We start from the raw sequence: 17,190 nt of genomic DNA, 5'->3' as shown, positions 1-17,190 counted from the left end.
AGTCATTGTAGTAGCTAGAAGGCTTTTCTGGTACTCCTAAACTTTACCCTTCTGTTCCTTTCATGCCACTTTCTTTAAAACAAACCCCTCCCTAAGAAAAACTATCCATCCCAGGTCTTTCTCCCTGGCAAAAAGAAAGTGGCTTCTCTTAATAGTCAATATGGAAAACCATGAATGAAAAGAAAAAAACCAAGTAAGGTACATGTAAACAAACAGCCTTCCAGCTTGAATCAGTTTTCAGTCTTAGTTTCCATAATTTTTTGTCCTTTTCCTATCCATTATGCAGCATACAGTATTGGATTTGAAAGTGGATTGTCCCTGCCACAGCTTCCTGCTGTCGTGGGCAAGGGAAACCTGGCATGGAACTTGAATCCTTGAATTTGCTCTGACCTGAACTTGTGCCACAATTGAAATGTGCTATGCATTGGCTTCAGGATGGAGAAACAGGAGAAAGTGAGACTGCTAGAGACGGCTTATCCACACACACACACACATACAAACACGAATTTTGATAATTAGCAATCACTGGAGGAATACAGGAAATTATAAGCAGGCTAAATTTCTTTGTTGTTTTTATGTTCTTCTTGTCCCAATGTGGAAAACCCCCCCCCGTGTGAGAAGCTGTACTACAGCCCTTGGTACAATTAAAGGCTCAGCCCAGCACAGAAGCTTAAAGAGCTCCTCTCAAACAGAGCCTTTTGTTTTTTAGAAGTGGATAAGCAGGAGCTTGGCAAGACACTTAGATTTTAAGAAACACTGTGCCCTAAAACACTTAGCATGAGAGGCTTCTGATACCCCGAAAATTATCTTGTACATACTCAGAGTAATGAACTTTGGAGGTTTTATCTGCCCTAATTACAAATTGCTTTTCTTCCTCTCTTCCTTCTCCTCCTCTTCCTTCTCTTCCTTCTACTTCTTCTTCTTCTTCCATAAGGCTAAAGGTCATGAAGTTTTCCCGCACAGCAAAGTAAAATGGCATATCTGAATGTGTGGTGGAACTCTAGGTGGCTATAGAATACAGGGATAGGGACGATCCTATCCTAAAGTATAGAATACAGGGATAGGGATAGGGACAGACAAATACTGAAGAAGTGCAGGACAGGGGCTGTGGGGAGATGATTAGAGCAAAAGAGTAGACATTGACTCTGCACACATATAGAATCAAAGGTGGAATAACAGTTTTGCATCTGGGAAGGCCCTGAGCTGTGCCTGTCCTTCAGGGGTGGCCTTCACACCTGGCAGAGCTATTATTATTTTTTCCATGTTGGTTGAACAAGTGCTATGTGTCAAGTGTTGTGCTAGATCTAGAGGCTGCTGAGAAGAATAGGTCGTGGCCATTATCTGCAAGATTATGAAGTTATACACGTAGAAACTGAAAATTGCATTCAAATAGGATCCTAACCAATGAGGAAGTATAGAGTACTATGGGGCACAGAGGGAAATGTGAGAAATTTAAGGAGGATCAGAAAGTGCTCCGTAGAAAAGAGGACATTTTAGCTGGGGCTTTAAGAGGGAAGCAAATTAGCCCCAAAAGAATAATAATAAAACAATGGAGAAATGGCTTGCCTGCTTGAGGAAACAGCATGCCCAAAAGCATGTCATGGAAGAAAATGTTTTGTTTAAATAATATTGAAAACTTCCTTTCTGAGGAGAAAATAAAGTGGAGATGCATTGAAGGAGGGGCAGAGAAGATGAGGCTAACCAGCAGTTATGCAGGAAGACAAGAGAAGTCTGAAGTTTTGCACTACTTGAGCATATGCAGAACTCGTGGACTGGGATCTGGATGTATGGCCAGAAGGCCAAGAAGCAGCACCAACTGTGTGGAAGCTGTGAGGTGAACTTAATTCTGAGGCATAGCTCGGAGCCAGCATGCGCTTCTTAGATGTTGCATTAGGTAGAAACCGACTCCAAGTTGTCAAAAAGCAGCTTCCTAGACATGCCTTCTTAGAAAAGAAGCTGTAAATATGGGAATTAGCCAAATCCACTGAAATTTATTTAGTCTTTATGTGCAAAGTAGTATACCGTGTGAAATTAATATGATGAACTGCTTGCCCAAAGAAGCTTTTAGTGTATCAAGGGAGAAAGACATCTACTTCAGTTATTGTAAGAGATGGTAGCATGCTCTGCCTCAGCAGGGAAGGAGAATGAGTGAACTAAGAGGCTATACAAGGCAATGTGTCAAATATTTACATGGAATTCTCAGGCTAAGTAGAGATTTTTGTCCATTTTGGAAATGAAAAATATGCTCAAAAGGCTATGAAACTCTCAAGGAAATTCAGTTAATAAGTGTCAGAGTCAAAATGAGCTCAGGTCTACGTGACACTGAAAGGTGCCTTTGTATCCAAATGTGGACTGCTTTAAATCAAGCAGAATATAAACATTTAGCTTCCAAAGAATAATAGAAAGTTCTCAAAGCATCTCAGTCTTCAGCGCTTTTGACCACCCCTCACCATCTTTCCACTCTTCGGTATTTATCACCATTCCCATCTCATCCCTAAAAGCTTCCTGCCCTGCTTAGCCTGGAGTGATATCTTCCTTTCCTAATGCCTGCAGCGGCTGCCCATATTCTAGGTGTCCAAACTGACCTGTGCTACCTCTAGTGTCTCCTTCCCAAGCACATCTTTCATGAGGCAGCAGATGTCTCAAGGTCTAGCTTCATTGAGTTTCACAAGTAAAAAAAGTTACTGCAAATGAAAATTACATCAATTAATACAGCAATGGGTAAAGATATTAGCATGAAAGCAGCAAAGAGTGTCAAATCTGGAGGGGCCTGCAGTTAGGAGTGAGAGATGATGCAGAAGTGACCTGAGTTGATTGCTGGCCAACTCAGTGGTGCCAGGCCCCAAAAGAGCTCCCTTCCTGGGGAAATGGAAGAATTATGTAGATCTTGATATTAACATCTGATTCTAGATAAAGTGAATGGGATTTCTCTGAATTTTTTTAACATTTATTTTAGGTTTGGGGGTGCATGTGAAGGGGTACAGGTGTTGTGAGGGTTTGTTGTACATATTATTTCATCAATCAGGTATTAAACCTAGTATCTAATAGTTATCTTTTCTACTCCTTTCCCTCCACCCACCCTTCCCCGTCAAGTAAACCCCAGTGTCGTCATTGTCTTCTTTGTGTTCCTAAGTTCTTATCATGTAGCTCTCACTTATAAGTGAGAACATGTGGTATTTGGTTTTCTTTTTCTGTGTTAGTTTGCTAAGAATAATAGCCTACAGTTCCACCCATGTTCTCACAAAAGACAGGATCTCATTCTTTTTTTTTGAGACGGAGTCTTGCTCTGTCGCCCAGGCTGGAGTGCAGTGGCGCGATCTTGGCTCACTGCAAGCTCCACATCTCGGGTTCACGCCATTCTCCTGCCTCAGCCTCCCAAGTAGCTGGGACTACAGGCGCCCGCCACCATGCCCAGTTAATTTTTTGTGTGTTTTTAGCAGAGACAGGGTTTCACTGTGTTAGCCAGGATGGTCTCGATCTCCTGACCTTGTGATCCACCTGCGTCAGCCTCCCAAAGTGCTGGGAATACAGGTGTGAGCCACCGCACCCAGCCAATCTCATTCTTTTTTAATGGCTGCATAGTATTCCATGGTGTATATGTACCACATTTTCTTTATCCCACCTGTCATTGATGGACATTTAGGTTGATTTCATGTCTTTGCTATTGTCAATAGTGCTACAATGAACATATCAATGCTTGTGTCTTTATGGTAGAATGATTTACATTCCTCTGAGTACATACCCAGTAATGAGATTGCTAGATCAAGTGGTGGTTCTACCTTTAGCTCTTTGAAGAATCTCCATACTGCTTTTCACAATGGTTGAACTAATTTATACTCCCATTAGCAGTGTATACATGTTTCTTTTTCTCTGCAACCTCACCAGCACCTGTTATTTTTTGGCTTTTTAATAATGGCCATTCTGACTGATGTGAGATAGTATCTGACTGTGATTTGCATTTAGCTAATGATCAGTGATATTGAGCTTTTTTTAAATATGCATATTGACTGCCTGTGTTTTGAGAAGTGTGTGTTCATGTACTTGCTCACTTTTCAAACTATACTACAAGGCTTCAGTAACCAAAACAGCATGGTACTGGTACAAAAACAGGCACATAGACCAATGGAACGGAATAGAGAACCCAGAAATGAGGCTGCACATCTATGATCATCAGATATTTGACAAAGCTGATGAAAACAAGCAATGGGGAAAAGACTCCCCATTCAAAAACTGGTGCTGGATAACTGACTAGTGTTATGCAGAAGATTGAAACTGGACCTCTTCCTTACACCATACACAAAAATCAACTCAAGATGGATTAAAAACTTAAATTTACCCCAAACTGTGAAAACCCTGGAAGACAACCTAGGCAATACCATCCTGGATATAGGAAGGGGCAAAGATTTCATGACAAAAACACCAACAGCGATTGCAACAAAAGCAAAAATTGACAAACAGGATCTAATTAAATTAAAGAGCTTCTAAACAGCAAGAGAAACTATAAACTAAAGAGCTTCTAAACAGCAAGAGAAACTATCAACAGAGTTAACAGACAACATACAGAATGGGAGAAAACATTTCCAAACTATGAAACTAACAAAGATGTAATGTCCAGTATCTATAAGGAACTTAAACAAATTTACAAGAGAAAAACAATCCAGTTAAAAAGTGAGATTTTCCTGAATTAACTCAGGTTTAGTTTCTTCTGCCCTGTAGAGTAGAAACTTAAAACAGAAGTAACTTGTTATAAAATAACGACATGTTACATTTCTTGCATGTTTGACTTTATAAATTGAAAGTTGTATCCACTACATATATCTATATTCTGTCTCTCCATCTAGACTCCAAAGTCTCTGAGGGAAGGGACTAGGTTTCATATTCTTTTATATGTCCCAGGGTTCCTGGCAGAGTGCCTTAATTATACCAGCCTCAGTGGGCATTCCTTGTGGAATCCTTCCTTCCTTCCTTCCCTCCTTCCTTCCTTCCTTCCTTCCTTCCTTCCTTCCTTCTTTCCTTCCTTCCTTCCTTCCTTCCTTTCTCCCCCCCCACTCTCTCTCTCCCTCCCTCCCTCCCCTCTCTCCTCTCTCTCCTCTCTCTCCTCTGTTTCTCTCTTGGAAAGAGATACTTGTTGCAGCTCACAGCCAGTGAAAAATGTAAAGAAAATGAATTGTAACCACAAACCTGAGCAGTTGTTGCAAGAATTAAAACAAGTTAACCAAGAGTAGGAAGAGTTTCCATTTTAGCTTTAAAGATGTCCTGAAACACAGTTTCCAGTATTGCTGCAAGACATTGCCTCTAACATTGAGAGGCCAGAGTATCTCTAAATCTCTTAGTATTTCTGCCTAGTTGAGGGTATTTTCCTGGTTGCCTAAACTACAGTCACCTCAAGACTAAGCTATGTCTGAGTATTCATGGCATGTGGGTCCAAAGAGCTTCCTGAGATAGATTGATCATGGGAGAAGCAATTGGAAAAGTTTGTGAAAGAGGTCTGAGGACTCCTTTTATTGATAGGTCACAGCCTTTTAATGTATTTCACTCAAATCCCTATTACATATGGATGAATGGTGATTTCCCATTGTTCAATTTTCTCTTATTCTGTAATGAACATTCAAGAGATCCCACAATTAAAAAATCTGGATGAAGCCCTAAAAAACTGCAACGTAATGAAAAATAGTATTTCTTATGTTCCCTTATCTTTAGTTTGAAAAAATGCTCTGATAATATTTTCCCATTTCATTCCATTAAAAAAATTTTAAATTTCTACTATAATTTCTTCTTAAGTTCATTTATTGATTAGATGTATTCTTGATTTTTTGTGGAGGGGGAGTTGTTGCTTTGAAACCTCATTAGATTATATCTATCTGTGAGTGGTTTTAAAATTTATTCCTCTTATCACACTTGAGTTGAAATTTTGTTTTTTAAGTAAGTTTTAGAAACATCATCTCATTTCATTCAAAAACTTTGATTAAATGTTTGTTATAACTTTTTACTCCATCCTCCATGACTTTTAATCTCCCGTAGTTTTCTTCTTGTTGTCTTTCTTTTCTGAATGCTGTATAATTTCTTTAAATAAGTCTTCCAGTTTTTTAACGTTCTCTGAATTTTTCTTCATTCTTATGTCTCTATGTTCATTGACGTACAATTTCAATTACAACTTTTATTTCAAGATGTTCTTTTTGGTTCTTTTAAAACCTTTTGGCAATCTTACATACTCTTACTGCTCACTCTAATTTTCTAGTCCCTATTTTATTTCTTGGAACATATTAAACATACTAATTATTTTGGAAAACATCTAATATCTGAGTCTTTATAGTTTTATTTGTTTATGATGACTTTTTTTTCCTCATGGAGTCATATTTCCTTTTGACTTTTGTGATTATTCACTGTGTTTATATTCCCAGAAAAATTATCATTTGAAATCCTTTGATATGTGGGTCAAAAGCTGATGCTCTAGAATGTGTTTTCTACTGCTTTCAACAAGCACCGGAGGGTATTAAGCACCTAGAATTAGTTTGAGCTAAGTTATGGAATTGAAGGTTTTTGCTACCTACTGTAATGAGAGTCAGCTGTAGACATGCATTTTCAGGAGAAATACATTTTGTAACCCAGTGCTAAGATTTTATACAGGCAATTTTCCATGCTTCCTCCTTGAATGGGGGACAGAGGTTTATTTCTGATCATCTTTACACAGTATTTGGGGTACCAGTTAAATGTGGGGATCTTCTATTTAGACTCTATTTTGGCAAATTCCTAAGCTTTGTCTGTTTTTCCACTACCATCTTTCCAACCCCATCCATTGAAAATAAAAGTTCAAAATGAACAAAAATTGGCCAAGGGCTCTAAGGCAAAAATAAGCTTCAGTGCTGTGTTTACTTATCTGGTTTCTGTTTTCACTAAGATTTTGGCCTCAGAGGAGTCTTTTTATTCATGTTGAACAATAAATGTACTTTAAAGAATGCTTTAAAGATATTTTATCTAAGACATTTTAAGTTCTCAGGGTGAACATTGTCAGAATGTCTAGCCATAAATATATCCAGTAGTGGAACACAACTTTTAAATTGTAGGTAGCTGATGGAATTTTTTTGGTTTGATAAAGTTGGCATTGTCAGAGTTCCCATTTTCTTTCATGTGTTAACATATGATTAAAATGTTACTCATCAGAAAGAATGTAACAGCTACTCCTTTCCCTTCCATGTAGTTGCTGACTATTGAAATATCAAACTGATTTGGGAGGCCGAGGTGGATGGATCACCTGAGATCAGGAGTTCAACACAAGCCTGACCAATATGGTGAAACCTCGTCTCTACTAAACAAATACAAAAATTACCTGGGCACAGTGGCATGCACCTGTTGTCCCAGCTACTCGGGAGGCTGAGACAAGAGAATTGCTTGAACCCAGGAGGCAGAGGTTTCAGTGAGCTGAGATTGTGCCACTGCATTCTAGCCTGGGTGACAGAATGAAACTCCATCTCAAAAAGAAAAAAAAGAAAAAGAAAAAGAAATATCAAAATGAGACTAGAAATAAGCAAGAGAAGCATTACAACAGGTACAGAAGTTAGCTTATACTGAAAGCGGGCAAGAAATAAAACTGACATGGAGCTATTTATGATTATGTAACAAAGAGGTAACTGATTAAGCTGAAGTTATTATCCTTCAGATATTCTAATACTACTTTTCTGCTAGATATAAATGTTCTTGGTGGTCAGCTTTAATCAATGATTAAAAAAAAACTAAAACAGAGGAGGGTTGGTCAGGTCTTGTTCTAGCGATCTGTCATCTGTGTAGATGTTGCATGTGTGGTGTGATTTGGGATGGGGAGTAGTGGGAAGAACTAGAGAGAATTTTTATTGTATAGATGAACCAGTATGCCACAATCTCCTACTAGAAAATTAAAGGCACTCAACTTGTACATTTGAACCTGTGGGATTCCATAGAAAGCATTCAAAGCACAATTATGCCATTATTGCTCACACTGTAGAGGCCCAACAAAACTAACAGAAAAAAGAACTGTGCCTCTTTAGAATAACAAATTAAATATGTATAAAATATCTTCCACCCTACCTTTACCCCTCCACAAATCTGGCTCAGGGGATATTTGGAAATATAGATTTGACAAGTGAAACATAAATAACCTATTTAGTTTCTTGGTAGCTGAATATATTTTTGTTGTTAACCTGGAGAGATGGCAAAAAAAAGGAAAGCAACTATTTAAGTACACTGTGGGTACCCTGCTCAGGAAAAATGACAAAACAAAATATATGGCCATTTTCATATTGCTCCCTAGTGCAGGCAGAAAGGAATGGTGTTATTTCTTGAGTCTGACATAAATACTGGATTTCCCGATTGCTGGAGTATATGTGACTATTTCAGATATTATGTTTTTATTCCAATGATTTTAGGGAAATTAACAAAGGAAAGTGACTACAGGATGCACAAAATCAGTGTTTCAAATAACTGACTTAGGTTAAAAAAAGAGATATATAATATATTAGGGGAATTAAAATTGTAATAATCACAGATTTTTTAGAAGTAGTATCACATAGAACTTTCAAATATACTCAATTTTTCTTCTTTTTAAAACAGCAAATATCTGAATCAGTTATGTTAATAGCTAATAACATGACATTCCATTAAGTTACAATTCCCTGTAAAATAGAATATATTTGCAGACAACAATAATAGAAAATATAATAGTAAATGTATTATAAGGTGATTTGCTTTCTGTAGAAATTCAATGGCATGAATTACATTGTAGCAAACTTTATATTTTCCTTGGTTGGAGGATTTTGAACTTGGCTGTTACTAAGATATTAAAGACTTTAGTAATGGTAGGAGTTATTAAGCTGAAAGAAAATGCTAGATCTACTATTTTCAGAAGAAAATTTTTGTAATCTGGTTTATTTGATTTGCTTACACAAATATTGGTAAAATCGAATCCATCAGTGCATAACTCTTATGATTCACACACAAAATATAACTTGAAGGCAAATGACAAAGGGTAGAAGAGAAAACTAAACAGAGAGTCTAAAAATTTGATTTTTGGTTGTGGTTCTGCAGCTAACTAGCTGTGCAGTCTCCCTATTTTCAGAATTTCTCTGGACCTGAACTTTTTAATCTATGAATCAAGGAGACTGGATCAAAGGCATAACCTCATCTAAACTTTGTGAAGATTAAGAGGTGTGTTATTAACCGGGTAATTTAGGTACAAAAGATAGAAACCCAACTCAATGTGTATTTTATTTTATTTTATTTTATTTTATTTTATTTTATTTTATTTTATTTTATTTTATTTTATTTTATTTTATTTTATTTTATTTTTTGCTATGGAGGGAACTTACTGCTTAACTTGGCTGAAGATCTGGAGGTAGACCAGTTCCAGGAGTGGTTGGGTCCACGGGTTTGACTGATGACCTCAATCCTCAACTTTTCTTTGTCCATCTCTTGCCTTGACAATGCTTTCCTTTGCTTCTTTTCCAGATCAGCTGGTCTCATTCAGTAATTATGAATTATTTATTTATAATTCCAGACTTATTTATTCTGCATTTAACAGTGCCAGAGAAAGATAACATCTCCTTTCTAACAGTTCCAACAAAACCCTTTACCTCACTTGGGTCATGTGCCCATCCTTGTTCTGTGGACATGGATGTAGAATTCTCTAATTGGTCAGTCATGGGTTATGTCTCTATCCTTAAAAGTTGAAAGGAGGGGCTGGTGCAGTAACTCAAGCCTATAATCCCAACACTTTGGGAGGCTGAAGTGGGCAGATCATTTGAGGTCAGGAGTTAGAAACCAGCCTGGCCTAGGTGGCAAAACCCCATCTCTACTAAAATACAAAAATTAGCCAGATATGGTGGTCCACATCTGTAATCCCAGCTACTTGGGAAGCTGAGGCAGGAGAATCACATGGACCTGGGAGGCGGAGGTTGCAGTGAGCGAAGATCGTGCCACTGCACTCCAGCTGGAGCAATAAAACGCGACTCTGTCTCAAAAAAGGAAAAAGAAGGGAGGGAAATTCCCCTCCTTTCCAAACTACATGAACAGATGAACAGGATGGTAAGGATCCCATAAAAGAAAAGAAAATTAAGGTTTTGCTATCTGAAATGGTGCAAACAGAAACAAAAACATAACATACACACACACATACACACATGCACACACAGACACGCACACACACAGAGCGAGCGAGAGAGAGAGAGAGAGAGAGAGAGAGAACATATTGGGCAGGCAAAACTAACAAATACTCAGCACAGGAATCTTCCCTGTTTGATAGAAAAATTAGTCATGTGAATTTCTTTTGATTTTCGTGATACTTAAAATGTATTTGCAATGTTTTTATAACAAAATATCGTTTAAAAACCAGCAAATAAGTATAGAAGAAATGACATACTTAAAAACCAGCATTTTGCAACCTTCAATGTCATAATTTATTCAAAGAGAATTGTCAGCTTAAGCTAAAAGAAATTTAACAAGCAAATATCATGTGGAATTTTAACTGGATCTTGGATTTAAAAAAACTCCTTAAAATCCCTTTTGGGATAATAGGGTGAAATTTAATATGGACTATGCATTAATTATATTAGCAAATTTTGTTTGATAATAATATTGTGATTATGTGGGCACATGTCTCTAGTCTTAGGATATCTATGCTGAAGCATTTGGGGGTGGTGGTGGTATCTGCAGTTTACTTGATATGTTTCAGCAAAATAATAAACACACATATATTCATGTCTGTATATGTCTACATATTTTTGTCTATATATCTTTCCATTGAAGAGATTTAAAAAAAAACCTAACTAGTATCGTATTTTCTTAAACAACAATTTGGAATTGATTACGTACTTTCCTCAGTGTCCTCAATAAATGCACGAATCAGCCGTTGGAATGCTATAATTAATCACACCACTCCAGCTTTTATATCCTTTTCCATTCCTCCACTCTATGTATTTCCCTCATCCAGAGAAAAAAAATGGTGCTGAAACATCACTGTTCAAATGTGAAGACTTCCTGTTGTCAGTTCCTACCCTTATCTTAGCTGTGCCAGTTACTGTTAATAAATAGCCAGTTATTTGCAGCTTCTATTCCTCTCTTCTGGAACCAATGAATGGTGGTAGTTTTGTACCCCTACAATCAGTGAAATTTGGAGTTATCCCCTTTGCTGTTCTGTAATAATAAAAGTTATAATTTTGGGGACACTTACTATATGGCAGCATAATGTTAAAGGATATCATGCTCCCAGGAAACCTATGATTAAATAAAATTGTTACCCCTGTTGCTACCCTAGACAAACCCTCACCATCTTTTGCCTGAATCACTACTGTAAGCTTCAACAGCTTCCAGTACTGTTCCCATGTAAATCCTTTCCACAGCAACTAGAAGGACATCCCCATAGATCAGGACAGGAATTTTTGCCGATAGTTACAAAATCTTCAGCTTAGATGAATTCCTGGTATACTGATGGTTCTAAATTAATATTGCTTGATGGAAGAGGGTGTCACTTATTTCCTGAAAATATTTTACTGTCTTTTTAGTTAATATGCAAAATCCTTACCGTGGCCCATAGGGCCTTCCATGGACTTTCCCATGACTACCTTTCTTATCTCCTGTAGCTCATTCTCCTTTATTCACACTGGCCTTCTATCCTCAGACAAGCTAAATTTAGCCCTGCCTTCAGGCTTTTTGCCCTTTTGGTTTGTTTTTTCCTCATCCTGGAATCTTCTGCCTCTGGATCCTCCCTTGGTTTGCTCTATCTTTTCATGCACATCTCAAGTCAAATGTTACTTCCTTAGAGAGGTGTTCCTAGACTGCCATCCCATTTTAATTAGTCCCTTTAGCCAGGCACTGTTGATCACGTCACCTCAACTTTTCTTCACAGGCCTAAGCATTATCTAAAATTACCTTTTCCATTAATTCGTTTATTTTCTATTTTCCACTACTAGAATGCAATCTTCACATGTCTAAGGACTTTATGCAATAAAAATTTTTCACAGAATTTGTAGCTCTTAGAGCAGTGCTAGTAGGTAGGTCTGCAATGAATGCTTTTATTTTGAGTGAATGAGGAAATGGAGGCTTAAAGAAGTTAATAGCATATATAGTTCTGATGATATGAAGCTAAATGTATATGTTAATGCATTTCTGAACTTGTAAATATTAATTTTATATATGAGCAGGGTCTTATGTTCCATCCAAGGACAAAATTGGGGACATTGTTCTCTTGGTATTTGATGTAGTTTGGATATTTGTCCCTTCCAAATCTCATGTTAAAATTTGATCCCAATGTTGGGGGTGGGACCTACTGGGAGGAGTTTGGGTCATGTGAGCAGACCCTTCATGGAATGAGAGCTGATTGTTAAAAAGAGTCCGGCACCTCCCTTCTCTTTCTCTTTTGTCTTCCCTTGCCATGTAATATCACTTCCCCTTACCCTTCTGCTTTGAGTGGAAGCTTCCCGAAGCCCTCACCGGAAGCAGATGCTGGTAGCATGCTTCTATAGTCTGCAGAACTGTGAGCCTCTTTTCTTTATAAATTACCCAACCTCAGGTATTCCTTTCAAACAGATTAAGACAGTATTTTACTCACTTTTCTCTGATTCTCTATTGGAATACACTATACCCCAGTTATAGATTCAGGTAGAAAAATGGTACAGTAAAATATTCTTAGCTCTTTGCCATTGAAGTACCATGTTTTAAAAATCTTTTCTAATCTTTCAGACCAACCTGTCTATACCATCTTGTGTTTTGTCTTAGAAGCAATGAGAACATGGAAAGAGGAACTGAGAAAATTTACTCAGAGTAATAGATAACTCCCAAGAAAACTCTTTGTAGAGATGAACCAAGCAATTCCCACAAAAATTCTGTCAGTTACATGTGCTTGAATTTTTTTTTCTGTTAATTCAGATACCTGAAATTGTATGAATGTGCTTTGAAACAGAGGACATTTCAGTTATTTTTCTTACACAAATAAAGTAGAATACCTTTATTTACTGATATATATGTTAGAAGTCCTCACATTTGTATGTAATTTTAAGTGTTACAAAGTACTTTTACCTATGTTCTCTTCTATTGATTTTTGAAACAGTCCAGGGAGGTAAGCATGTCATAAAATATTCTTATTTAGCAAATGAGGACATTGAGGCATAGGGTGGTAGGAAAGCCACATTAGGAACCACATCTGTGTAACAACAGACAACAAACTAGAAGAGTCAGAGCCGGAAATTGAGTCTTTTGATTTCTCATCCAGGACTGTTCTTTTCTTGTGAGACTAGATACAGATAATAGTATCAATAGACAAATGTTAGAAAAGTAGTATAACAAATAAAAATATTCTGAAACTAAAAGAACAAAAAGCCCTGGAACTTTTAGAAGGTATGTGGTATCAATATTTTGAATGGGATGCAAAAAGAATGAATCGTCATTGTTTTAAACATCGAAAATGAACAATGGAAATAGCCAAATTAGTCATTTTAAAAGACGCCATTAAGAAAGAATGCTTATCAGAGTAAAGGCTTATATTAAATCTCATCTTCAACATTTATGAAAACCGTACCCTTCTTGAACATCAGCTAAAGTATTTTTATTTCTTACTTGGCTGAAACTGTAATTTAGACTTAAGTGATAATTGAGACTGAATAGAAACAAATTTTACTCAGTTTGAGTCTTCCTTCAAATGGCATATGTGGATATAACCTTATAAACTTAGGTAATTATGTATACAATTTTTATTTTATAATGTTAAACTTTTTGATGAAGATAATGCTTATAAAAATGAATTTATAACTCAGAGTTTCATTAGAAAACAGGTCATACACTCAAATTAGAATTATTCAGAAGGGTTTATTTTCAATGGTATAAGGAGGATAAAGGGTAGCCTTCCCCCAGCACCTTTATGGAGTTCTTTGTTAGTGGACCCAAACTCGAAGCCAGGAGACAAGGTCAAAGGCAGGATATAGAAAGGTGGAAATAGATCTGGAGATGTAAAATGAATGTGTTCAGCAGAGTGATCTGATGAGAGGGCATGGGGATGTAAAAACATTGAGTGTTCTCTGTGCTGTCCATCCCTGTACTTAGCATTTTACGTTCATTGACTCAGTCCTCATCGGAACCCCGTGAAGTAGTATTCTCCCCATTTCACAAGTGAAGAAACCGAAACTCAGAGATTACTTACAATACAGTATAGTACATTTCTTAAAGATGTATTTGTGGTTATCCTTCTCCTTGAGAACAGATAGCCAGTAAGGAAAGAGGAAAATAATGTCAGTCAATACAGGAAGAATTTTCCACAGAATATTATGATTATTTCTCTTGGAAAAAATCAAAGAATACTGATCTATTTATAGTTAGGTGTGTGTTTTGATTTGAAATATGTAATAAAGTAGAGATAACTTTATTCTAGCTAGCTAGATCTAACAAGAATTTTTTTTAATGTCAAACTTTGCCAAATATAGTCTCACTAGATAAAATTAAGAAGGTAAGCCAAAAGTGATTAGTCTTTCACTCTACTCTTAATCTTCTGACTAAACGTTAGAAGAAAATAAGCCAAGGAGATATAACTGTTGGATATAGCAACATTGGAGAAACTACACCAGAAATAAGTTAACTCCACTCCTGATATTTGAGACCCTGCCACACAACCCTATTGTAGTGTCTGTCTTAGGACAGTAAAGGGAGGAGCCACGTAGTGAACCCATCCTCTGGTGGGTTGGGAGGACATCCAGCCCGGCCAAGTCCGTGGGTGTGAGGATGGATGGGGAAATGGGGAAGTGTTTTCATTTACTTCTTTGCTTGCAATTTTCAACAAAAATACTTTTCCCACCTATTTTGTAAATGACTGGTGTAAACATGGCTCAAATTGACCCGCATTGTAGGGCTGGAGATCTTGGTAAGTTAGCACAGAAACTTTCCTGTGGTACTTTCCCAGGGTCTTGAGATGACACTGAAAATGGATCTTGTAACCAGATGTGCTTTCAAAGTCCACCTTCCTACTGCTTTGCCCCATTACCTCTCTTGACCTTTTCTCTGTATCTACATAATGGGCACAAAGTACTTGGAAAGAGAAGATATAATTGACACATTGGTAGTTTGCATAAATTAGTATAAGGTTACCCCCTTTGTTTTCATATTCTACCACATTCCAACAGGACACATTAAACGGATACCCCAAACTGCTCCAGAGGATAGACCTTCATGACCTATTTAGAAAGATGTGGTCTAAAACAATTTTTACTTGACAAGTTGCATTAAATCATATCTTAAGAGACTTCATTAGAACTGTCTTTAAAGTCTCCATCAATTGCTAATATAAATGTAGTCATATCAGATTTACCAGAAAATATGACTGATGAAGACAAACCCAAGTCCCTCTAGTCTGATTTTCATGGATTGTGAAGGTTCTTGATTCAAAACTGGCAAAATTATATGAACTTTTTATATACCCATTCCAGTCCAGCTTCTGTCTCTATATGTTTTACTTTACCTTTCTACAAAATGGGCATTCTTTAAGGATTTTTTGAAGATTGATGAAGTAATTTCTACAAAATACTTTTAAATCCCCAAAGATACTTGCAATAAACTCATTGTAGGTATTTTTCTGTGGTTTATTTTACCAGCTGAAATTTGCAGGCCATATTGCCACATAAATACTTGTTCTCGTTCAGTGCTTGAGAGGTGGAATAGTGTTTCTTGCATGCCATTTTATTGATAGAACACTTTGGTTGAACTCCATGGGGAAATACAGACTATGAAAGAAATGATTTCATTGCTGGAATTAGACTTCGGGGATCTGCACCACTGGACTTGTTAGATGTTACCAGACAACAGGGCCAACTTCTCCTCACTTAAAAAACAAGTCTGGACTCTAGCAATACCCATAAAGTATTATCTTTTTGTCTTTCTTCACTTTTGAGACTTAAAGTGCTGCAGATGCTATTGACTCTGCTTTGAATTCTTAAAGAGTTTAATATTGACAATGCTGTCTTAAGCCATTTCTATAGACTATGTCTGTTTCTTTTATAGTATGTACTCAACAAATCTGCCTGGATTAAAAACAAATCACAACTCACTGATGAATGGAAAACAGATAGCTGATATTCTGTTTTCCTCATTGCTTATCGCTTGTGTCATGAAGCATTACCTGTAGAATGAGCTTTCTTTTTGCCTTTGTTTTCCTTCACATTTTAGTAACTGAGCCTGTGATTATAGATCAGAGTTTGAAAAAAGTTTGTGATCTGTTCTGAAAAAGATTGCATGAAGTGCATCAGTGCTTTCCCAGCTGAAAACATCTGTTAGGAGGTACAAATTTAGCTTCTCATTGTTGGTTTCCTGAGTACCAGACAGAGTTTATTATTTAACTGATGACTGGGAAAAATGGGCTCCAGTAACAATCTGGCCACAAACTGAAGACGTTTTTTATATTTGTTCTTTAAAATACCTTGAATGGAAGGATTTTGGAATAAAATATTGACCATTAGCCCTTGCTAGGTAAGAGTATTTGTAGAAATATGTATATACACACACACACACACACACACACACACACACACAGAGATTATGTATGTATGTATGTATGCCTACATCCCTATATTTCTATATTATACAAACATATAGAAATAGGCTGGGCATGGTGGCTCACGCCTGTAATCTGAGCACTTTGAGAGGCTGACATGGTGAATCACCTGAGGTCAGAAGTTCAAGATCAGCCTGGCCAACATGACAAAACCCCATCTCTCCTAAAAATAGAAAAATTAGCTGGGAGTGGTATCAGGTGCCTGTAATCCCAGCTACTCAGGGGGCTGAGAATCACTTGAACTCGGGTGGCAGAGGTTGCAGTGAGCCAAGATCATGCCACTGCACTCCAGCCTGGGCGACACAGTGAGACTCCATCTCAAAAAAATATATCCATATTATAGAAATACAGTTTTAAAAAATATATGATTTTAAGTTAGCAAAGATAAAGGAAAAAGAAGGAATTGTTTTGTTATAGGAGTTTTAGGAGAGAGAGAGAGCGAGAGAGGTGGCAGAGTGAGAGAGAGAAACTGATTATATTGAGGTCAAATTACAGTTAATAAATATGTCAGTATATCAGAAAAAACAGCAGTAGACTCTGAAATTCTAACTTCTTCGCCAATGGGTTTCATTCCCTGATTCGACTTTATTTTTTGATAACAACTATTTTGAAACAGCCTCTATGCTATTCTGAAA

Source organism: Theropithecus gelada, chromosome 13 (genome assembly GCF_003255815.1).
Source record: "Theropithecus gelada isolate Dixy chromosome 13, Tgel_1.0, whole genome shotgun sequence".
Taxonomy (NCBI): domain Eukaryota; kingdom Metazoa; phylum Chordata; class Mammalia; order Primates; family Cercopithecidae; genus Theropithecus; species Theropithecus gelada.
The sequence above is the reverse complement of the archived record's forward strand: the minus strand, read 5'-3'. Positions refer to the sequence as shown.